Here is a 25,956-nt window from a genome sequence, read left to right as displayed (position 1 = left end):
GTAATTACCATTGCTGACCCCTGAGTAGAGAGCAATCATGCACCTGCAGATAGTCAAAGATTAGTCTTAGGACTACATGAGTAAACAAGCTATTTAGATAGACTCCTGTACATTCCTATGTTAATTACCCGCGCTATAGCTCACAGAGGATTAGGCTGCCTTCAGCCATAACTTTATCCTGAGGCTTTTGCAAAAACCTTTTGGCCTTCCAAGAAGGTTTTTATTTTACAATTTTTCCCACCATCCTGACTGAACCCCTACAGTACAGGCTAAACCCTCCCTAAAGGAGGGGCTTGGGGGTGAAAAGGTCTTGCAAACACTTGCAATTCATCCTTCTCATTTGAGTCCACGTCCCATCCCATGCCAGCCAAACCTGGTACTCCAATGTGAGAGCCCTCCCAGCAAGACCTGCCTCGCTTTGCTTTGGTGTTCTCTTCCTAGCTCACGCCACTTTCTGACTTGTGAAACATATGTCGTCATTTCCTATCTAATATTTTGTTGCCTTATGCCATATTTATTTTCATACTCCCACTTTACCCAGATTTAAGAAAGGGGCTGAGATAAATGCATATGTGCAGTACACCACGGTTAAACTCAAATCTCCTGAATAGTATAATCCCTCAATTGTGTCAACATGTCACTTATGTATAAACTAAGAGTCACTAGTTTCTGTTTTGGTTTGGTTTAATCTCATAAAACATATTCTTATTGTTTGAATTTTGATAATGTGATGAGGCTACAGTAAAAACAGGCACTCTCATATATTCATCATGGTCGTGTAAATTGGTACAAGTTTTTTAGAAAACTATTTAGCAGTACGTATTTATAAGCCTTTAAAATGCTAATTCTCCTGGACCAAGTAAAATTCCACTTCCAAAAATCTGTTCTAAGGAAAGAATCTTAAATATAAGAAAACTATGCACAAAGATATTTATTATGTACATATTTTGAAAGGATAAAATAGGGGATAATCTCATACTAACAGTAAGAAAATGGCCAAGGAAAGGCATAAACACCCAATAGAATAGACAGATATTTTAAAATGTTGTTTACAAAGACTGAAAACAATGAACTTGGCAACTAGGCTAAAGGCCCACTCAAAATATTTCTAGGCTTTAGTGAGAAAGGTTTCTTCACATATTGAACAAAACCTTGGAAATCGGTTTATTGAAGATGTGTTTATACATTATTAGTATGTTAAAGCTGTTATTTGGTCTTGGATAATAATTATTCACTATTTAAAATATCTTCTAGGAACGAATTCTTAGAAAATTATAAACTATGTTTTACAAAAGAAAATCCAAGTATTTAAAAAACACAAGGCAGTTCAGTTCAAAATGAGTTGGGGTGTACTGGAATCAGTAGAACTTATTTTTATAGCAGTACTAAATAGCTTCTGAATGTCTATTTTGATAATGACACATGAATATTCTTACTCCAGGGGATAGCGAAACTAATTATTTGGGAACATTGGTGGTTTGAATTTATGCCAGGATTCTCTTTTTTGAGAATAATGAAAACCAGTACATATAAATTAACCCATTTGTTCACATCATTTCTTCCAGATACAGGGATGGAGCAAGTAGTTTCCCAAGTTTATAATTAGTGACCTACAAAGAATATTTAGCATGTTGTTGAAATCTGTATTATAAAACCCAGCTCTCTTGTGCTCTAAATCAATTGTTCTTTGCTCTGGCCTTCATTGTCATTTTATTATTGTGAAAACGATCTCTCAACTGTGATCAACTGTACTGCTGAAGAGATTAACCTCTCATTTCCTGGTAATGATTTTAGAGTATTTTTTAAATAACCTACAGTGAGCCTGAAGCAAATGAGAACATTAATGATCAATTATGTTGTCTGAGCAAAAGTTTATCATTGAAATTCAATGACTGAACTCATTGTGACAACATTAGTTTAAATGAATCTGAATGGCTTAATGACATATGTCAGAATGAAGCAACACCATCTATCATTAGTATCATCTTACCAGTGCTAAGAAAATAACTAGTGAGATGTTTAATGGTAAATGACTGTCTGGAAAGATTGTTTATTTTAAAATGTATTAAAAAGAAGTTTGTCCTCCTTGATTACTACAGACTACTTCAGTCAAACTAGTAACATTTACTTCATTGTCTAAGATGAATATTTGACCCACAATTAGTATTGTACCTTAAATAATCCTCCAGTGTATACAGAATTTCATTTCAACGACCGCCATCATACCATTTCATTCTATGTGATCACTATTTTCATTTCCCAGATAAAAGACAATTAATACAACTTTGATGCTATAAATATAATACATTCTATTAAATGAAAGCCCTATAAAATGCATGCTCTTGTAAATTCCTGTCTATATGTCTGTTTGAAATAGCATCTTTTTCATTCAGTATTAATGTGCATATGTACAATAAATTTATATGAATGTGAATTTTAGGTTATTTTTCTGCATTATGAATATTTTCTTATATTAAGAGATGCTGGAGACGGGAGCACTGGCTCACGCCTGTAATCCCAGCACTTTGGGAGGCAGAGGCAGGTAAATCATCTGAGGTCAGGAGTTCAAGACCAGCCTGGCCAACATGGTGAAATCCTGTCTCTACTAAAAATACAAAACTAGCCAAGCATGGTAGCACATGCTTGTAATCCCAACTACTCAGGAGGTTGAGACAGGAGAATTGCTTGAACGCAGGAAGCAGAGGTTGCAGTGAGCTAAGATCACGCCATTGCACTCTAGCCTGGGAGACAGAGCCAGACCCCATCTCACAAAAAAAAAAAAAAAAAAAAAAAGAGAGAGAGAGAGACAGACAGACAGAGAGAGAGATGCTGGTACTTTGAAGAGTGTGGATGGAACTGTAATAGGAATTGGGTCCTGAATGGATTCCCTTCTTATGTGTGCCAATAGCAATACAGTTATGTTTGACTCAACCATGTGGTGATTTGAGAAAGAAAAAGAAAAGAAATATGTAACTTTAGGTTACCCCCAAACTTACCAGAAATGTGGGCATGTTCCCTTACCAAATATCAAGTCTTTGTGGTAAGGTGAAAAAGGGGAAAAAATTGCCTTGAGAATAACATTGAGGTCTGTAATTCCATTGTGTTAGCAGTTGTCAACTTTCTGTAGTACAAGCTTATCTAAAAGGAAAGATTAAAATGTCCATATTCACAAATCGCCAACAAATTTTGAAAAAGATGCCAAATTGTATTAGAAATATATTCAAACATATGTATTCTCTTCCTTGAATACTCTAATCAAATACTCAACTCTATTTAACAGTTTTTCTTGATATGTTTTTTTCTTCCCAAAAATATTATTGCTCAATTTTCAGAATTCCCATAGGACTTTGTACTTAGTTAATTTTCCACAAGTATCTCTCTAGTGTGTAATGGTTTTTCTTCATAATTATTGCTTCCACCGAGCCAGGAGCTCTTTAAAGGCTGAGACTATCTTACTTATCTTTATATTCCAGGTGAAAGTCATGGGAACAATTAATTCTAAATCAATGTTTTAAAATAATCAAATTTTATCAACAAACATTTATTGATTCCCTACTATTTTGTAATGAATAAGATAAAGCCCTTCATGGAATTTACATACTAATGTAAAGGGACAGACAAATGAACAAATAAATATCTCTTCTATGAAAAATAAAACTAGTTTGAGGATATAGAATGTGATGGACAAGTGTTGTTTTAGATAGAATAGACATGGAAAGCCTTTCTGGATTGGTGATTAGATTGGAGGAAAGATCTCAGTGAATAAGAGAGTGCCACTGGGTGGAGATAACAAAGATTCTCTCCTTGGACAAACTCTAGTCAAGCTTCTCTGAGGCCTCTTCTTGACTAGACCTCAACCTTATCCCATAAAACCTGCAGACTCTCAGTACAAATTATTTTCATCTACTGCATCCCATCCCCTATATACACACACTGTTTAAGAGACTTGAACAAACATTAGGATAGTTTCTAACAGCTCAAGGCCACATCACTAGAATGATGACTTCCCTCTTAAGTGCCTGTCTGAAAACACTCAACGCTGCCAGGAGAATTTACTATTCGTTCCAGCCAAAACCTGGTAATAGGAAAATAGGCCCTAACCTTCTCTTAGAGCAGTTACTTTAGAAAGCTTGCAATTAGAAATCTTTTTCCTACTCCTTTAGGCAGTAAATCTACTACCCCAGAGAACTGTCTTCTCAAGGACCTAAGTGCTGTTTCTTTGACATGCAATCATTCACTGACATCACTTTCTCCCTCGTTCTCACTGTGGGCAAGTAACTACTTTGCTTAACTTGCACCACTGCCTACTGTCATAACGATATGAGAAGTTTGTTTCTCTTATGGGCAAGATCTAATGAGCACACCAAGTTGATGGGCCAAACACCTTAAGACCCCCAAGAATCTTTCCCTTAGTCCACTCCAGTCTTTAAATGTCTCCTGCTTTTTGTTTCAGTAAAGTTGAGTTGAGTTTAGGTCATGCTGGGCCCTCTTCCCTATTGCAGTAGTCATTTCTGAATAAAATAATTCCTTGTTGCTTTAGCCAGTGTCTGGTTTTGTTTATCTTTACAGGGTTGTATATGGGGAATCATCTCTTAGGCTGACAGAAAAGCTCTCAGGTTGAAGTTTGCTTGGTGCTTTTGAGCAACATCAAGGAGGCCAGTGAGGTTAAAGCACGAAAGGAAGAGGACGGGGTTGTAGGGATAGGATCAGAGAGTGCAGGGACATGTATGCCCTCGTTAGAGCTTTGGGTTTCACCTGAGTGAGATGGAAAGCACTGGAGGACCGTGAACAGGGTATATTGTAATCTGATTTACTTTACAAGAATTGCTTTGAATAAGGAATAGACAAAAGATGAGTGGAGAGCTATTGGCAAAAAAACGGAAAGAATAAGGCCAATTAGGAGGCGATGGCGATGTCCAAAAGAGAAATAGCATTGCTTTGGCCAAGAGAGTGATGGTGGTGAAAGCACTGAGAAGTAGTCAGACTCCATATAGATGTCGAAGGAAAAGCTGGCAAAAGTTGCTACATGAGTATCAAGCAATGGGTTCAGCAAAAGAAATAAATATAAACATTGCCATAGTTATACTACTGGAGGCTATGCTTTTAGAAGTAGCAAAACCTTAGCTTTGATGTAATCTCTAATTTATAATTTTTGGCAAATAAATTCTCTATTAAATCCTATCAGAAAATTTTAAATTTAGATGTATCTCCTCTGAATCATGTATTTTTAGAAGAGTTGGATTCAAAGTTCATCTCCTATGCAGTGAGGTTTCTATCGACTTGTAATTATGTCTACCTGGTCAAGGACAGACAGTAGACAGTGTTTCACGCAATCCACAATCTTTTATATATTTTTATTGAAGCCACCTCAAATCAGTGTCTCATCTACTAACCATAACTATGGCCCTCCTGGCACGAGCTGGGCCAACTGCCATTGCATTTCTAATCACTGAATGCACATGTGGGACATTTTCATTCTGTATTAGAGGTAACTTTATGTGCATGCTTTTGACCCAAATGCAGAAAATAGGTCATAGTAAATATGATAGTCTGCTCTACTTAACTTGGAAAAATATATTTGTAACTATTCAAAACCACAGGGAACCTTGCTCTGACATGAAATAAGCAAGATTTACCTAGCCCAGTGATTTGACTCATCTTTATTAGTCATTACAGGTCATTATCTCTAATACTAAAGGCTTATACAATTCTAAAGGACTCATAGCAAATACATACAAAAGAAACCACTTAAAAATGTTTCCTAGAGCCAAGAATCTTCTAAAGACTTTGCGTTGAATCTAGGAAACATAGAGTTTATAAAATGGATTTTAAAAATGATCTTAGGGTTCAACTTAAATCCCCATATCTAAAATATAATTTCAGATGAAACCATTTAAAAAGCAATCATCTGGAAGCCTATTTTAGCTGCATTTGGGGTCTAGGATAGTGCCATTCACTCACCCATGCATTGGACTGATACTGAGAGCCTATGGTATGCTTGCCACAGTATTCTACACTGGGATAAGTCAGGGTGTTCCCTGAAGTGCTCACAACTACTGCCCTAACTCTCCAAGCAGAAACTACAGCCCTCAGCTTACTGACAGACATAACGTTTGTTAGGTTACTTCCTTTATGGTGTTTATTTTTAGTGTCTGAAGCAATTTGCATTCACATTGAATCCAGACCCTGACCTCAGGTTAGTGTTATGAACAAATTCTTAATTTATTCCTGTATAAATTGGATTTTGGAAGAAATGTATTTCTCTCTCTGTATTCCTCTCCCAGAGTGTACTAACATATTGGTATATTCAGAATATTCTTTAAAGATACTACGCATTTGTTGCTAGCTGATTAATCCACTCAAAAATAGCCTCAGTCTCCTATAAATAAAACAAGGGCTACATAAGAACTATGGGAAGTCTTCCTGGGAATGTTTTTTAAAGTTATAAGAATTAATGTAACTTCACTAAATCTTTATAAAATAAACATAATTTTCTTTAGGGATCTGAACAGTTTTCAAAGTTATAACTTCCATCAATAAGGTACTGGATAGACTACTGTGCTGCTCTCCTGAGTTTCAGCCCTCTCCTGTGATATCGGTTTTTTATCCTTCTGACCCAGACATACGAAGGGTAACTTCTCATTCACTTTGCATTATACTGCTTTTGGAAGCACTGTGAAGATTAAGATACACACATAGTACATATTCTTATGTATATTATAAATCCAGAGTCATTTCAACATTAATGTTCAGCCTACTGAACAATAATTCCTAGTGTTCCCAAAAAGAGAAAAGAGAGAGTCCAAATTGTAATCTTATTATCATTATTCCTTTTATGCCTTTGACACAGGAATCTCATCTTCTGTTTTATGAACAATCCTAGACTTCCAGCAATATTGCTTTATAAAGTTATAAATAAAAACTAAAGCAAAGAAATAAGACATCTGAGGTAAAATATATATTTCATTCATTTCTCTTTCTTATAGGGAATTCTAAAAGTATCATTAAAATAATTTTAACACTTCTTTTAGTTCTTTAAATTAGATTTTTTTGTGTTGGTTCATACATATTGAGAAAATAAATAAAATTGAGGTTAACTTTAATTCACATTATTGCCAGAAAAATTTACAATAGATAAATTATATTAACATAAAGTGTTTACTTTTGTCAAGCCACGATTACATATTAAAGCTTTTTACCTAAGAAATTCTATTTAATAAGCACACTATCATTTTTTCAAATGAAGAAACTTAAGCAAAAGATATTTTTTTTAAAAAGTTATCCAGGGGTTGTCACGGTGGCTCACGCCTGTAATCCCAGCAGTTTGGAAGGCCAAGGCAGGTGGATCACCTGAAGCAATGAGAGCTAAACTATGCCTCAAAAAAAAAAGTTATCTCCATCACTGACTGAATTGGCCTGAACTACTCCTACTCTGTCAGAAAAAAAAAGCAAATAAAAATCCTCCTTCAAAGAACAATGTCTACGTATTCAAAATATCTCTATTTTTATATAAAACAATCAACATTATAAAAGGCAGAAAAAAGACATGAACTGACCAAAAGTAAGGAAAAGAGAGAAAATGAACAGAAACAAAATGACAGGAGAACCAGATAATAAAATTAACATGTAGATATAAAAATAATTCATTTTGTCATGAAATTAAAGAACAAAATGAAGAATATTTAGACAATAACTAGAAAGTAGGACAAGAATAAAATGGTCATTCTCACAATGAAAAATACAGTAGCTGAAATTAAAAGCTAAATACTTTGGTTTAATAATTCACATACATTGAAGGTAGAGAATTAGAAGATAGACCCAAAAAATTTATGTATACTGAATAACAAAAAGAAAAACTTACGAACATTAATAGAAAAGATTTTGAGAAACATTCACTATGTGAAATGGTAAAAAGGTCTAAAACATATTTAGAGTCCAAAAGGAAAAAGGAAAGAATGGTAATAATTGAAAATATAATTGCTCCATCACACTTCCGGGACTGTTGAGGGGTGGGGGGAGGGGGAGGGACAGCATTAGGAGATATACCTAATGCTAAATGACAAGTTAATGGGTGCAGCACACCAACATGGCACATGGATACATACGTAACAAACCTGCACATTGTGCACATGTACCCTAAAACTTAAGGTATAATAATAATAATAATTAAAGAAAAAAATTTTAAAAAAAGAAAATATAATTGCTAAGAATATTTTTAAACTGGTAAAACACACCAAGTTATAGGCTCAAGAAGTGCTACAAATTCCAAGCAAGATAAATATAAAGTGATACATAGAATGATAATAATAAAACTGATGGAAATGAAAGACCAAAAGAAAATATTAAGATCAGCCAGAGAAAAGGAATATTACTTTCAAAGGAGTCTGACAGCTAACAAATCAATGGAAACAATCAAAGCCAGAAAACAACCACATTATGTCTCTGAATGGTAAAATTATGGAACAGCCAATCAAGAATTCTACACCAAGCAAAAGTATTGTTCAAAAATGAAGATGAACTTAAGACATTTTTAGACAAAACTCACATAATTCAACATCACCTGATTAACAGCAAAAGAAATACCATAAGATGCTTTTAAGGCAAAGGAAATCACAGCAGATAGAAATAGGGAATGTATGAAAGAACAAAAGTAAATATAGTATTTGTGAGAGAAAATATAAATTCAAATTGACTATATTTTTAAGTGACTGGTGAAAAGTAAGATAGATATAAAATAAAAATATTCTACAAATGATAATTTTAATTTCAAAATGGCAGCATAGAAACAAGCTGGCTTCAAATTCCCCACCCCACACCAAAAACTAAAAACAAATACACAGTGCCAAGATTAATACCAACAATATCTTAGAACTCAAATATGAGGATAAGGCAGTTTCCAGGGCCATAGAGAAGTGAAAAAAATCAGGGCAAGCAGTAAAAGAATTGGACATCCATATCTGTGACACACCTGCTCCCAATCTGCACAGCAAAAAGTATGTGAAAAACTTCCCCCTGACTCACTGCCTCTATACCAGAAAAAGTCAGATTGAGGTAGACAACCAGCTTCTCTATTATCTTGGGTTGTCTGGTAGAGATCTGTCCCTGCCTCAACCCATGGGAATCATAGGGAACACTTGAAGGGATGAATAACCCTAAGGACAGCCAAAGACAAATGGAAGAGGCAGGACCACCACCCTCAACCCTGGCAACTCTGCTCTGCAAGTTGGACTGAGGAGAAGGCAAATAAGAGTGGCTGTTCAGTAGCACTATGCTGCAGGAAGTTTGTCCCAAAGGTCCCCTGGACATGAACGCCAAGCCAGCCTTCCCAAACTACTGGAAAATGTCCTTTGGTCCCCACCCCACTCAGTACAGGCAGCACTCTGATTGTTTAATAAGTCAAACCTGGGTTTAAGGAGCCATCTAGTGCTGAAAAAGGAGGCATAAACCTAGAGGAAAAATACAATAAAATCAACAGGTAAATTACAAAGAGTCTCTAAGAAAACAAATGCAATATAAAATAAAACAAAGCCAGACAGAGAAGACTGAAATAAATAGTATTTCAAAGATAAGACATAGGCATACATCCATAAGAAACAACACAAACAGGGAACCATGACCTCATCAAACAGACAAATCAAGGCACCAGTGATGGACCCTAACAAGAAAGTGAAAAATAAATATGTCCACGCATTTACGGTTAACTCATTTTCAACAAAGTTGCCAAGAACATACAACTGGGGAAAGGACAATCTATTCAACAAGTAGTGCTGGGAAAACTGAATAACCACATGCAGAAGAATTAAAGTAGACACGTATCTCTCATCATACACAAAAATAAAATAAAAAATGGATAAAAGACTTAAATTTAAGATCTCAAACTATGAAACAACAAGAAGATAATATTGGGTATACTCTACGGGACATTGGTCTGGGCAAAGATTTCTTCAATAAAATTTCAAAAGCACAGAGAATGGAAGCAAAAGAAGACAAAGGATTACATCAAGCTACAAAGCTTCTGTGCAACAATGAAAACAACAAATGAAGTGAAGAGACAGCCCGCAGAATGGGAGAATATATCCGCAAACTACCCATCTGACGAAGAATTAAAAACCAGAATATATAAAAAGCTCAAACAACTCAATAAAAGAAAAAACAAAATCTGATGAAAAAAAGGGGGCAAAAGATCAGAATAGGCATTTCTCAGAAGAAGGCACACAAATGGCCAACAGGCATATGAAAAATTGTTCAACATCACTAATCAAAGAAATGCAAATCAAATCTACAATGAGATACCAGCTCACCCCAGTTAAAATGGCATTTATCTAAAAGACAGGGAATAGCAGATGCTGCTGAGGTTATGCTGATGGGAATGTAAACCCACATAGCCATGATGGAGAAAAGTATAGAGATTCCTCAAAAAAACTAAAAATAGAAGTACCATGCAATCTAGCAATTCTACTACTGTATATACACCCAGAAAAGAGTAAATCAGTATAATGAAGAGGTATCTACACTCCCATGTTTATTGCAGCACTATTCAGAATTGCCAACATACGGAATCAACCTGTGTCTATTAATGAATGAATGGATAAAGAAATCATGGTATATATACAAAATGGAATATCAGCCATAAAAGTTAATTATATCTTGCCATTTGCAGCAACATGGGTGAAACTGGAAGTTAATGTGTTAAGTGAAATAGGTCAAGCACAGAAAGACAAATATTGCAGGTTGTCACTAGCACATGGGAGCTAATAAAGTGGATCTCAGGAAGATAGAGAGTAGATTGGTGGTTATCAGAAGCCAGAAAGGATAAAAGGAAGTGGGAGATGAAAATAGGTTGATTAATGGGTACAAATATATAGTTTGATAGAAGAAATAAGACCTCATATTTGATATATTAGTAGGAGGACTATAGTTTGCGATATCTATTACATATTTCAAAATAACCAGAAGAAAATAATTTGAATATATCTAACATAAAGAAAAGACAAATAATTAAGGTAATAAATATCCTAATTATAGTGATTTGATCTTTATAATGAATATATTAAATTTTCACATGTACCTTCAAAGTATATACATCTATTATATATCAATAAAAATTAAAATACATATATATTCTACAGTAAACCACACAATTGGGAAACATGGGATAGTAAATGTTCCTGTAATAGTGATAAAGAATCAAACAACAGAGGAGAAAACTGAAATAATTTTTAAAACAACTGACTGGTTCAACTGAAGGCAAGAAAGTAAAAGAAAAAGGGAAATAGAAAAAATGAAACCCAATTTAACATGGTACATGTCAGTAAATATATTAAAATTAAATTGAAAAAATAATACATTACCACAGAAAGCAATTATTATACAGGAAACAAAGTAAAATTCAATTATATATTGCTTACAAGAAGCACAACATATATAAGTACACTAAAGGGTTAAAAGTAAGTAGGAAAGTTATACCATATAAGGTGGGGAGTGTTGGCTCATGCCTGTAATCCCATCAGTTTGGGAGGCCAAAGCAGGCTGATCACTTGAGGCCAGGAGTTTGGGACCAGCCTGGCCAGCATGGCAAAACCCTTCCTCTACTAAAAATACAAAAATTAGCTGGGTGTCATGACGTGCACCTGTAATCCCAGCTACTCAGGAGGCTGAGGCAGGAGAATTGTTTGAACCCAGGAGGTGGAGGTTGAGTGAGCCAAGATCGCATCATTGTAGTCCAGCCTGGGCAACAGAGAGACACAAAGAAAAATTGTAACTTAAAGTAAGAAGTATGTATTAGTCTGTTCTCATGCTGCTGACAAAGGCATACCCAAAACTGGGTAATTTATAAGGAAAAAGAGGCTTAATGGACTTACAGTTCCATGTGGGTGGGGAAGCCTCACACTCATAGCAGAAGGTGAAAGGCATGCCTCGCATGATGACAGACAAGAGAAAAATGAGAGCCAAACAAAAGGGGTTTGCCCTTAAAAAACCATCAGATCTCATGAGACTTACTCACTACCACTACCACCTCCATGATTTAATTGTCTCCCAGTGGGTCCTTCCCACAACATAAGAGAATTATGGGAGCTGAATTCAAGATGAGATTTGGGTGGGGACACAGCCAAACCATATCAAAGTATAGCCAGATCTAGAGAGAGCTTCTTCATGATGATAAAAGGCTCAGTAAATCAAGAATATATAACAATTCTCAGTTTGTTTGTATCAAATAAGACAGCCTCAAATCATAGAAAGGAAACATTGACAGAAAAACAAGAACAAATTAAAAACCTACAATTATATACAAGAAGTTTTTTTCTAGAGACAGGGTCTCGCTTTGTCATCCCAGGCTGGAGTGCTGTGCATGATTAGTTCACTGCCACCTCAAATTCTTAAGCTCAAGCAGTCCCATCTCAGCCTTCTAAGTAGCTGGGACTACAGTCACATTCCACCACAGCCAAGTTATTTTTGTGTTCTTTGTAGAGACGGAGTCTCGCCATCTTGCCTAGGCTGGTCTCGAACTCCTTGGCCCAAGTTATCCTCCCACCTCAGTCTCCCAAAGTGCTAAGATTACAGGCATGAGCCACCATGCTCAACCTAAAAGATTTTTAACAAATCTCTTTTAGTAACAAATAAATCAGTCAAATTAAAATTAAGAATATAACAATAAGTTTAAACACGACTTTATTTTATTTTTATTGAGACAGCATCTTGCTCTGTCACCCAGGCTGGAAAGCAGTGGCACAATCTCGGCTCAGTGCAACCTCTGCCTCCCAGGTTCAAGTGATTTTCCTGACTGAGCCTCCTCAGTAGGTGGGATTACAGACATGCACCACCATGTGCAGCTAATTTTTTTATTTTTAATATAAACGGGGTTTCACCATGTTGGCCACGCTGGTCTCGAACTCCTGACCTCAAGAGATTCACCCATCTAGGCCTCCCAAAGTACTGGGATTATAGGCATGAGCCACCACACCTGGCCTCAACAAGACTTTAAATTAAACTAATTACACATACAGAACACTATACACTATAATAAACATCTCCAAATTAAAATTGTTTTATGTACATATAGGTACACTGCAAAGTTGACCATGTGCCAAATCATAAAACAAGCCTCAGCAAATTTCAAAGGATTGAAATTATACAGAGAATATTAGTTGACTTCTGCAGGATTAAGCTGGAAAGCAATAACAATAAATAGAAAATACTTTAAATTGAATACATAATAGTAAAAATATGAAAATGCCACACTGTGGGACAAACCTAAATCTGTTTGTAAAGGGGAATACATAGCCTTAAATGTATGCATTAGAAAACAAGAAGCTTGAAAATCACGCATTTAGGGATCTGCCTCAATAAATTAGAGAAGTAAAGCAACATTAAACTCAAAGACAAAAGAAAAAATAATACCTTAAAAATACAAGGTAACTGTAAAATACAGAGAACTGAAAAACCCAAAGTCTAAATAATAACAATATACATGTTACAAAATTAATCAATTTAAAAATTATAGAAAATACAAAACAAATATCAGGAATAAAAATGTGGCCATAACTTCAGATCATATAATTAAGATGCAAGAGGTTATATGAAACAATGTTAGGCTCATAAATAGTAAAAATTTAAGTAGAATGGACAAACTTCTTGAAAAATTCATTTACGAAGCTGGGCCCATAAAATAACAAAAAAGTTGAACAGTACAAAATTTTTAAAATAATTTAATCAACAATAAAATTTTTCCTGCACAAATAAAACTGTAACCCAGACAGATTCAAACATGAATTCTCAAAACATTTAAGAAAAAGTAAATAACATCAATCTCATACAATATCTCCCAGAGAAAACTAAAAGAGGGAATAATATTCTACAAGTTTCATGATAGTAGTATAACTTTAATATTATATATAAAAAAGGACATTACAATAAAACAAAGCAATGTTACAGGTTGTCTCTCATGGACACAAACTTTTTTTAATCCTAAATAAAATATTCAAAAATAAGAAAACCCTTGAGAGTGCCCAATGTAGCAAAGCTATTAACATAATGAAGCAGAAACTACAAGACCTTTATAATGCTGTCTTTAGTAGGTTAAGAGGTGATAAAGCTAGGACAGTCACTACAAACCAGTATGTTCTTCAGTGTAACCATAATGGAAGTATTTTGATTGAACCAAAAAACTGATGACCTCAGGCCACAAAAAGGAAACCCAAAAGGGAAACAGAAAAAATAAGAGAAGAAATTGAAGATGGATTGCATTATGTGGATAAAGTAGTAATGTTCAGAAACTGATTGTTTGGATCACAAACCATTGAAACTGCTTCAACTGTCAACATCTTTAAGTGCTTCTATTTAAATCACTAGGTTAAAGCTACCCTTTGATGCTTCTATGGAAAGATGTTTAGGACTTCAAGCATATACTTATGGGATGGGGAAAGCCTCCATTTTCATGAAATCCTTCTGCATTGTACACAAAATTCTAAATAGTTGTGTTCAAAGAATATAACTACATGAAAACATGATATGACATTCTAGTCACTTTGACAGCTATGTTTTTTAGTAAAATGGTCACCTTAAAAACAGCAAACATTGGGGATGTAATTATTTTAAGATGCATTTGATTTTTTACGACTTAAAATGCAAAGTAGACTTGTATTCATTTAGTTTGTTAGCTCTGAAGTATAGTGAGATTTTCAAAAGTTACTTTAGTTTAATTCTTATGAATATTTAACTTATAATTTTTTCCTGTAGAAATAACCTTATGTTTGAATTTATAAAAAAAAAAAAAGTTTCCGTTTTGCATAGAAATTTCAAGCAAATTTATCTTAGCCATTTAGGGGCAGAGAAGTATAATCACTGGTAGTTTAGGCCACAGGACTCCCTCCTGTAACCAGATAGAAAGCAGCTACCTGCATAGAGACACAGAACTCCTTTATGTATATTATTAAATCCATAGAACTCCTTGGAGTAGTAAAGACAGCCTGTACAGATGGCCTCACAATTGAGAAAACTGAGATCTCACTAAGCTCATCAAAACATTACAAGCCATACAAAGAAAAGAAAACAACAGTAGAGGAAGAATCAACAGATGAACATACAAATTTTTTAACCAAAGACATTTGACTAATTGGACCTAATACACACCTACAGAATAATCCACACAACAGAATATGCATTCTTCTCACCTGCACTTGCACATTCTCTAAGACTGACCACATATGCAGCCATAAAGCAAGTCTCAACAAATTTAAAAAATAATCAAAGTCTTACCAACCACACTCTCAGACTACAGTACAATAAAAATAGAAATCAACACCAAGAAGATCTATCAAAACCACACAGTTACATGGAAGCTAAACAACCTGTTTCCGAATGACTTTGAGGTAAAGAAAGAAGGCAGAAATAAAAAAAAATTCTTTGAATATAACAAAAAGAGATGCAACATACAAGAATATTTGGGACACATCTAAAGCAGTGTAAGAGGAAAGTTTCTAGCACTAAATACCTACCTCAAGAAGTTGGAAAGATTACAAACTAGCAACCTAATTTCATGCCTACTTTAACTAGAAAAACAGGAGCAAACCAACCCCAAAGCCAGAAGAAGAAAAGAAATGACCAAAATTAGAACTAAGCTAAACAAAATTGAGATGTAAAAGTCCACACAGAAGATCAATGAAATCAAAAGCTGGTATTTTGAAAGACTAAACAAGATTGATGACTGCTAGCTAGATTAATTTAAAAATAAAGAAAAGCCAAATAAACACAATCAGAAACGAAAAGGGTGACATTACAACTGACCCCACAGAAATGCAAAAAATTCTAAGAGATTATGAACACCTCTATGCACACAAACTTGAAAATCTAGAATAAATGGATAAACTCCTGAAAATACAAAACCTCATAAGATTGAATCAGGAAAAATACTGAAATCCTAAACACACCATTAATGAGCTCTGAAATTGAATCAGTGATAAAGACATTACCAACCAAAAAAAAAAAAAAAAAGTCCCAGACAAGATGGATTCACAGCTGAATTCTACCAGGTGTACAAAGAAGAGTTAGTATCAATCCTACCAAAATTATTCCAAAAAATTGAGGAGGAACTCATCCTTAACACATTCTACAAAGCCAGCATCATTTTGACACCAAAACTTGGCAGAGATACAACAAAAAAAGGAAAACTTCACAACAATATTCCTGATGAACAGACACAAAGATCATCAACAAAATACTAGCAAACCAAATCCAGCAGTTAATTTATCATGATCAAATAGACTTTATTCCTGGGATGCAAGGTTGATTCAACATACAGAAATCAATAAATGTGATTCTTCACATAAACAGAAGTAAAAACAAAAACCCCATGATCATCTCAATAGACACAGAAAAGCCTTTAATAAAATTCCGTATCTCTTCATGTTAAAAACCCTAAAGAAATTAGGCATCAAAGGAACATACCTCAAAATAATAAGAGCCATCTATGACAAACCCACAGGCAACATCATACTGAATGGGCAGAAGCTGGAAGCATTCTCCTTGAGAACTGGAACAAGAAAAGGATGCCCACTCTCACCACTCCTACTCAACATAGTATTGGAAATCCTAGCCACAGCAATCAAGGAAGAGAAAAAAATAAAAGCCATCCAAATAGAAACAGTGGAAGCCAAACCATCTCTCTTCGCAGACAGTATGGATGCTATACCTAGAAAACCACATAGATTCCACCAGAAAGCTCTCAGAACTGATAAACTACTTCAGCAAACTTTTAGGATACAAAAATCGTTGTACTGGAAGGAGTAGCATTTCTGTACACCAATAATGTCCAAGCTGAGAGCTAAATCAAGAATGAAATCCCATTCACAATAGCCACAAAAGAGAATCAAATATCTAGTAATGCAGCTTACCAAGGAGGTGAAAGATCTCCACAATGAGAATTACAAAACACTGATGAAATAAATCAGAGGTGATATAAACAAATGGAAAAACATTCCATGCTATTTCTTTTTCTTTTCTTTGAGATGGAGTCTCACTCTGTTGCCAGGCTGGAGTGCAGTTGTGTGATCTCGGCACTCACTGCAACCTCTGCCTCCCCAGTTCAAGCAATTCTCCTGCCTCAGCCTCCCAAGTAGCTGGGATTACAGGTGCACGCCCAGCTAATTTTTGTATTTTCAGTACAGTCAGGGTTTGACCATGTTGGCCAGGATGGTCTCAATCTCTTGACCTCGTGGTCTGCCCGCCTCGGCCTCCCAAAGTGCTGGGATTACACGCGTCAGCCACCATGCCTAGCCTAGATTCAATGCTATTTCTATCAATCTACCAATGTTAATTTTTAACAGAACTAAAAAAAAAATGTTTTAATTCATATGGAACCAAAAAAGATCCTGAATAGCCAAAGTAATCCTAAACAAAAAGAAGAAAGCTGAAGGCATCACACTACTGATTTCAAACTATTCAACACAGCTATAGTAACCAAAACAACATTATACTGGTACAAAAACAGTGTGACATAGACCAATGGAACAGGATAGAGAACCCAGAAATAAAGCCACATATCTACAACTACCTCATCTTTGAAAAAATTGACAAAAATAAGTGAGGGGGAAAGGACTACTATATTAGGCCATTCTTGCATTGTTATACAGAAAGACCTTGAGACTGGGTAATTTATAAGAAAATAAGTTCAATTGTCTCATAGTTCTACAGGCTGTATAGGAAGCATAGTGCCGCATCTGCTTCTGGGGAGGCTTTAGGAATCTTTCAATCATTGTGGAAGGTGAATGGGGAACAGGCATCTCACATAGTTGGAGCAGAAGCAAAAGAGTGTGAAGGGGAGATGTCACACTTTACAAGAACCAGATCTCACAAGAAATCCCTCACTATCACAAGGACAGCACCAGGCTATAGGGAACATGCCTTCATAACTCACACACCTCCCACCAGGCCCCACCTCCAACAACGGGGATTGCAATTTAACATGAAATTTGGCAAGAGCATATATTCAAACCATATAAACTTCCTATTCAAAAAATGGTGCTGGGATAATGGCTAGCCATATACAGAAGATTGAAACTAGACCCCTTCAATTCATCATACACAAAATTTAACACAAGATGGATTAAAGACTTAAATGTAATACCTAAAATTATTAAGGAGAAAACCTGGGGGAAATCATTTTGGACATCTGACTTGGCAAAGAATTTATGACTAAGTACCCAAAAGCAATTGCAACAAAAACAAAAATTGACAAGTAAGACCTAATTAAACTAAAGAACGTCTGCACAGCAAAAGAAACTATCAACAGAGTAAACAGACAACCTATAGGATAAGAGAAAATATTCTCAATCTATTCACTCAAAAAAGGTCTAATATCCACAATCTATAAGGAAGTTAAACAATTTATAAGCAAAAGACAACCCCATTAAAAATGGGCAAAGTACATGATCAGACACTTCTCAAAACATATACATGCAGCCAACAAATATATCACAAAATGCTCATCATCACTAATCATTAGAGAAATGCAAATTAAAACCATGATGAGATTCCATCGCACACTAATCAGAATGGCTATTATTAAAAAGTACAAAAATGGCTGGGCGCAGTGGCTCATGCCTATAATGTTAGCACTTTGGGAGGCTGAGGTGGGTGGATTGCCTGAGCTCAGGAGCTTGAGACCATTTTGGGCAACATGGTGACACCCCCTCTCTACCAAAATACAAAAAAAAAAAAAAAATTAGCCAGGCACAGTGGAACACACCTGTAGTCTCCGCTACTTGGGAGGCTGAGGCAAGAGAGTCACCTGAACCTGGGAGGTGGAGGTTGCAGTAAGCCGAGATCAACCCACTGCACTCCAGCCTGGGTGACAGAGTGATACTCTGTCTCAAAAAAAAGAAAAAAAAAAAAAAGTCTAAAAAAAACGGATGCTGGGAAGACTAGAGAGAAAAGGGAAAACTTATACACTGCTAGAGGGAATGTAAACTAGTTCAGCCACTGTTGAAAGCACTTTGGAGATTTCTCAAAGAACTTAAAACAGAGCTGCCATTCAACCCAACAATTGCACTGCTGTGTATATATCCAAAGAAAAAGAAATTGTCCTACTAAAAAGATATATGCATTCATATGTTTATTGCAGCACTATTCACAATAGTAAAGACATGGAATCAGTGGAAATGCCCAACAATAATGGAGGCGATAAAGAAAATTTGGCACATATACATCATGGAATACTACACAGACATAAAAAAACCAAAATCATGTACTTTGCTGCAACATAGATGCAGCTGGAGGCCATTATACTAAGTGAACTACTGCAGGAACAGAAAACCAAATACCACATGTTCTCACTTGTAATTGGGAACTAAATATTGACTACACATGGACACAAATTGGGGAAGAATAGACAAAAGGACCTGCTTGATGGAGGAGGATGGGAAGAGGGTATGGTCTGGAAGGCTACTTATCATGTATTGTGTTCACTACCCGAGTGACAGGATCATTTTGGACACCAAGCCTCCGTAACATAAAAATTACCCATGTAACAAACCTGCATATGTATCTCCTGAATCTAAAATAAAAGTAGAAGGCCAAATGCAGTGGCTCACACTTCCAATTCCAGCACTTTGGGAGGCCAAAGTGGGAGGATCACTTGGACCTAAGAGTTGACCAGCCTGAGCAATAGTGAGACCAGGTCCCTACAAAAAAATAAAATAAAAATTTGCCAGGTGTGGTGAGGCACACCTGTGGTCCTAGCTACTCAGGAGGCTGAGGTGGGAGGATAGCTTAAGACCAAGGGTTCGAGGCTGCAGTAAGCCATGGCTGTGCCACTGCACTCCAGCCTGGGTGACAGAATGAGACCTTGTCTCTAAATGAATAAATAAATAGAAATTAGAAAGGAAAAAAATAAAGAGCTCACTTGACTTCACATCCTCTAAAAATTAATTAAAATATAATTCAACTTCCATTCGTAAAATTTTAAAGCCTCTTAAAGTAGTATTAAAAACAAACTTTCTTAATTTGATAAAGATTATCTGCAAAATACTTTCAACTCTACACATAATGATGAAATACCAAAAGATTTCTCCTGAAACTCAAAACAAGATAAGAATGTCATACGATCAACACTTCTTTTAATACTGTACTAGGATCCAAATCCAGAACAATAGGGGAAGAACACATTAAAAACACTTAATAAAGCTCCAGGGAAGAAAAAAAACTATCATTAGAAATGACTTGTTCATAGACAATGTCTACAAATAATTACTATTTAACGAGTTCCATGGCTATGAGATCAACATCCGCAAATCAATTGTATTTAAATATAACAAAAACTGAAAAATGGAAAATGATATTTAAAATTCAACAAGCCTTTTATGATCTATCAGAAAACATGTATCTAGGCAAAAATTTAATGTAAGACATCTTCACTGAAACTGTGAAATATCAAGAGAAATCAAAAACCAAAATAAATGGAAGAAATTATCACATTTAATAATTTGAAGATTCATTATCATGCAATTGAGAATTCTTCACCAAATTGTTCTCAAATCTCAATGCAATATAATCACAATGTAAATCTCAGCAAGTTTGGTGTGCAGGGGGCAAGTTAGAAGGTACAGTGAGGGAGACCAATAAACTGATTGTATCAAAAATATCAAAGACAGTCTTGGAGAAGAGGACATAGTTGGAGGATGTACACATCCAGATATAAGGACTTATGTTAGCACTACAGTAATCCAGATGGCATCCTACTGATGCAAAGATAAACAACCAGAAGAAGCCAAGGAGAGTTTGGAAACAGCCATAGAAGTATGAATAATTTATGACAGAGATGGCACTTACATTTTAGTAAACATTGAAGTTCAAAAAGTATTGTATCCTACCCTGTACTAAACACACACACCCCTCAATTCTAGATAGTTTGCAAATAAAAACGTGAAGCAACAATCATTCTGGAAAATATCAGGAGACTATCTTCATTAACTCTGTGTACTAGGCTAATAATGGCCTCCTAATCCTTGAAATCTGTAAATGTTACCTTATTTGGAAAAAGCAATGTTTTAGATGTAATTAAGGATCTTTAGATGGGGAAAATGTCCAGGATAATGACGGCACACTAAATACAATTACACGTATTCTTATGAAAGGAAGGTTGAGATGCTGACTAAACAGAAGAGGTGGAGGCAATGTGAAGAGGTGGCGAGCATAGGGATGCAGCCACAAGTCACAGAACAACAGCAGCCATCAGAAGCTGGAGGAAGCAAGGAAGGGAGTCTCCCTTGAAACCTCCAGAGAGTATGTGGCCCTACCAATTCTTTGATTTCCACCCAGTGATACTAATTTTGGGCTTTTGGCTTCAGAACTGTGAGAAAAAAAAATTCCATTTTTTTAAGCCACCAAATTTTTGAGAATGTGTTCTAGCAGGTACAGGAAACGAATACACATAAAGTAAATAGAGATTGTCAAAATATATCACCAGAAAACACCAATCATAAAGAAAAATATTGATAAGTTAGACTTTATTAAAAGGAAGAATGTTCATCAAAAGACATCATTAAGACAACGAAAAAGGAGGCTAGCAATGGAAAAGATATTTACAGCATACAAAACTGACGGACGTTTGTCCAGAAAAACACACATAAATCAATAAGAAAAAAAAGATACCTTAACAAAAAATAGATGAAAATATCTAGGAAGATACTCTACAAAATAGCAGGTGCAAATCATCCGTAAGAAAATGTCAACTCCACTATTCATTAGGAAGCATAAAGTAATGCCATAATGATATACAACTACGCCCCTGCCAAACTGGCTATGATGAAGCAATTGAGATAATATGAAGCACTGGTGTGTCCATGAATAGAAACTTTGCCAAAGTGACTGTAACTTAGCAAAGCTATTCTGGGAATGTGTCTGGCAGTACAAACTGCAATTGAACATACACGTTCTTATGACCTCAAAATCCTATTCTATTTCTAGATGTATACACAAAAGAAGTGTTGAGTGTGTGTTTATGTGTGTGTACCCAAAATATGTACAAGATCATTATAATAGTATTTCTAATAACACCAAACATGAAACAAAAAAAAAATCAATTTCCAATGGAGAAGAATGTGAGGGTGGCTGATGATGTGCTGATAACATTTGTCACTCAGTCTGTGTAGTGACTCTCTCAGTTTATTTGATGACAATGCATTGAGCTTTACCATAACAATTTGCATACATTTTTGTATGTTATACTTTCATAAAAATATTTTTTTAAAAATGTCACTTTTAAACCTCTTTACTCTTCCATATGTAATTCCAACAAATATTCTTGGAATTTTTAATGAAAATTGTTGGAATATATACATTTTTATGAGAGGAATTGTCATTTTAATAACACTGCATCTCCCCATAAGCATAGTTTTATTTAGTATTCACATAATATTTAGATATATATATGTGTGTGTGTATATAATATATATATATATATATATATATCACTAATGCATATATACATAGCTCACTGTGTATATATTCCACCATGCGGGTCTTACACTTTGTAGGTTTTATACTTAAATGCTACTGTGAAAAGTATTTTTTTAAATACACTTTCCCAATTGGTTTTTTACTGCATAGAGAATTGCTCTTGGTACTACTTTATATGTTGATACTATTGGATTTTTTTCAATTCAGCAATCATTTTATCAGCAAATAATACAATTTTATTTTTCCTTTTTTGTACTCGTATCTCCTCTTTTAAAAATGTTGTTTTATTGGAGACCTCAAGTTAAATATTGAATAGAAGCCATTGTAACTAGTATCCTTTCTTTTTCTTGACATTAAATGTTTCTAATATTTGTGCCTTAATTATTATGGTTATTTTGGGGTTCATAGCATTTAAAATAAATATATTTTAAAATATTCAACAAATTCTTGCATATTGATGTTAAATCCTACTTGCTTCTGATGCATTTTATCTATGTATTGTTTGATAGACTTTATAAATAATTTTATAGTATTTTTACCTCTATGTTCATAACGTATAATTTTTATTTTTCTTACTGTCCTTGTCCAGTTTTATGGCAAAGTAATACTAGCCCTTCAGAAGGATTTGGAAGAACTATTGCTCTTTAATCTATAGAGTAGTTTATATGAGATTGGCATTATCCTTTAAGGTTTTGCAAAGTGCCCTTGTAATCCCTTCTAAACCCAGGATTTTGAAAGGTGGGCACAGAATATGGAACAAAGATTCCATTTATTCAGTAGTTGTAGGTTTCATTTAGTTTTTACTGCTTCTCTGAGGCTATTTTGATACTTTAAGTGTTTTTTGGAACATTTTTTATCTAATCTTTCAGCTTTATTCGTAAAATTTCCTCATTTTGTTGATAATGTGAACAAGCAAAATGTAACATAATCTATGTCCTCTTTTTATAATGAATACTGTTTTTTCATCTCTTAATCATTCTTGCTAGGTGATGGTTAATTTATCTTTTCAAATAATCAGCTCCAGGTTGAGTTTTTCTTAGCTACTGTCTCTTTGTGAAAAATATATTTTTCAGTTGAATACAATTAAATTTGAAGTGATCTGAAATTATATCATCAATTTATATACAATAGAAGATATATCTGGCTAGATTACCAATATGAGTAATTTTCTAATAAAATTCACTCTTGGTAGGGAAGATCAATCATAAGATTTTTGCATTAATAAAAAAAAGATTTTTTAAGAGATTTTTTACAAGCATGGCTAGATGGATGATTGTTATTCTTCAATTAAGGCATATTTCTGTCTTAAGTACCAAAATTATTCCTTAGGAATCAATGTCTTCTTTCCTCTTCATTGTCTGTCATATATTAATAACAGGTACTCAATCTTACGTCTTGAGTTGAATAAGTGAAGGAGGTACACTGCGCATTTTTATGTTGTGTCATTTTTTTATTTCAGTTGTATTCTTCTCATCTTTATTGACTAATTCCAGAAATAAATATCCAGCACTATTCTGGGACATGACAACAACAACAGGAAGATCCTGATTCCCAGAGCTTAGATTCTTTCATGAGGAAAGTTCGAAAATAGACAAATAAAGAAATAAAAACAATGCCAAAAAGAGGGGAAGGAGCATACTATCTGAAGTGGTTATTGAAGGTATCTCTGAAAAATATATTTCTCATACCAAAATTATGAAAATGAACCAGTCATGAGAAAATAAACTACTGGCCAGGCACAGTGGCTCACACCTGGAATTCTGGCACTTTGGGAAGCCAAGGCAGGTGGTTTGCCTGAGCTCAAGACCAGCCTGGGCAACATGGCGAAGCCATACCTCTACTAAGAATACAAAAAATTAGCTGGGCGTGGTGGCCTGTGCCTGTAATCTCAGCTACTCGGGAGGCTGAGGCATGAGAATTGCTTGAACCTGGGAGGCAGAGGTTGCAGTGAGACAAGATCATGCCACTGAACTTCAGCCCTAGGCCACAGAGTGAGACTCTGTGGAAGGAAGGAAGGGAGAGGGAAAGGGGAGAGGGGAGGGGGGAGGGGGGAGAGGGGAGAGGGGAGGGGGAGAGGGAGGGAGGGAGGGAGAGAGAGAGAGAGAAAGAGAAAGAGAGAAAGAAAGAGAAAAAAAGAATTGGGAATGCAATTGAAAGAAAAGTGTATAATGAATACAAAGACCAAAGAGCTTGGCATATTTGAGTAAGAGCAGGAACCCGGGGAAGAAGAGGAGCCCTGAAGATGATGGAGTACATGGGAGTTAGATCACATCATGCCTTGTAGGCCAAGGTTTGTTTTGATCCTGAACACAGTAGCAAGTTACTACACATTTTTTATTCTTTTGCTTTTTGTTTATATTTGTGTTTTAACAGATTGTTATGACCTAATTTCCCTTTTTAAAAGATAATTTTAAAACATTTTGGTATCTTTGTTCCTATTCTCACTGCTTTATAATCTATTCTTTGCATAATTAATAACTTATAACTTTTATTTTTCTTACTGTCCTTGTCCAGTTTTATGGCAAAGTAATACTAGCCCTTCAGAATGTATTTCCAAAGAATGGCTTGTAAGGTGGTAAGAGTAGGGTTAAAGATGGCAATTCAGTTTAAAGATAATATGGGTTTGAACTAGCACAATGACAGTGAAGATGGTGAGAAGTGAGCCAATTAAATACACAATTTAGAGGTAGAACAATCATAATTTATTGATGAATTAAATGTGAGTGGTGGGGAGAAACAAAGGATAATAAATAAAGGATAAATCAATGGTTTGGGTCTTGAGAAGAGGAATACTAGAATAACATTATGACACATTGCAATACAGTTATCAAGATGCCAAATTTATTTCCACTAATTATCTGCACAGAAATTTTCCTGACAGTACATAGACATTAAAGTACAATGTACAGGCTAGGCATGGTGGCTCATGCCTGTAATCCCAGCACTTTGGGTGGCTGAGGTGGGTGGATCACCTGAAGTCAGGAGTTCGAGACCAGCCTGACCAACATGGTCAAACCCCATCTCTTCTAAAAATACAAAAATCAGCTGGGCGTGATGGTGAGCGCCTGCAATCCCAGCTACTTGGGAGGCTGAGGCAGCAGAATCGCTTGAAACCAGGAGGTGGAGGTTGCAGTGTGCTGAGATCGTACCATTGCACTCCAGCCTGGGTGACAGAGTAAGACTCCATCTCAAACAAACAAACAAAAAAAGTACAATGTACAGAGCAATTAATTATGGGTCCAGAGAATCTGGTACAACTCTTATAAAGCTCACTCACTGCACAAGACTTTCTCTGAAACGAAAATTATAAAATTTAAACAAATTATTGTGAGCATTAAATTAGATAACAAGGGCAAAAGTAACCAGCATGATACCAGCACATAAAAATTGGTAAGATCTGAATCTATATATATTCTCATCACCTCAGTGAGTGATGGAAGATATCCTGGTACCCTTCGATTAATTTTGACCTTTTTCTCTCTTCAGATGTGGAGACTGAGGACC

Source organism: Symphalangus syndactylus, chromosome 9 (assembly GCF_028878055.3).
Source record: "Symphalangus syndactylus isolate Jambi chromosome 9, NHGRI_mSymSyn1-v2.1_pri, whole genome shotgun sequence".
In the NCBI taxonomy this organism is placed as follows: domain Eukaryota; kingdom Metazoa; phylum Chordata; class Mammalia; order Primates; family Hylobatidae; genus Symphalangus; species Symphalangus syndactylus.
Note: the sequence above shows the minus strand (reverse complement) of the source record.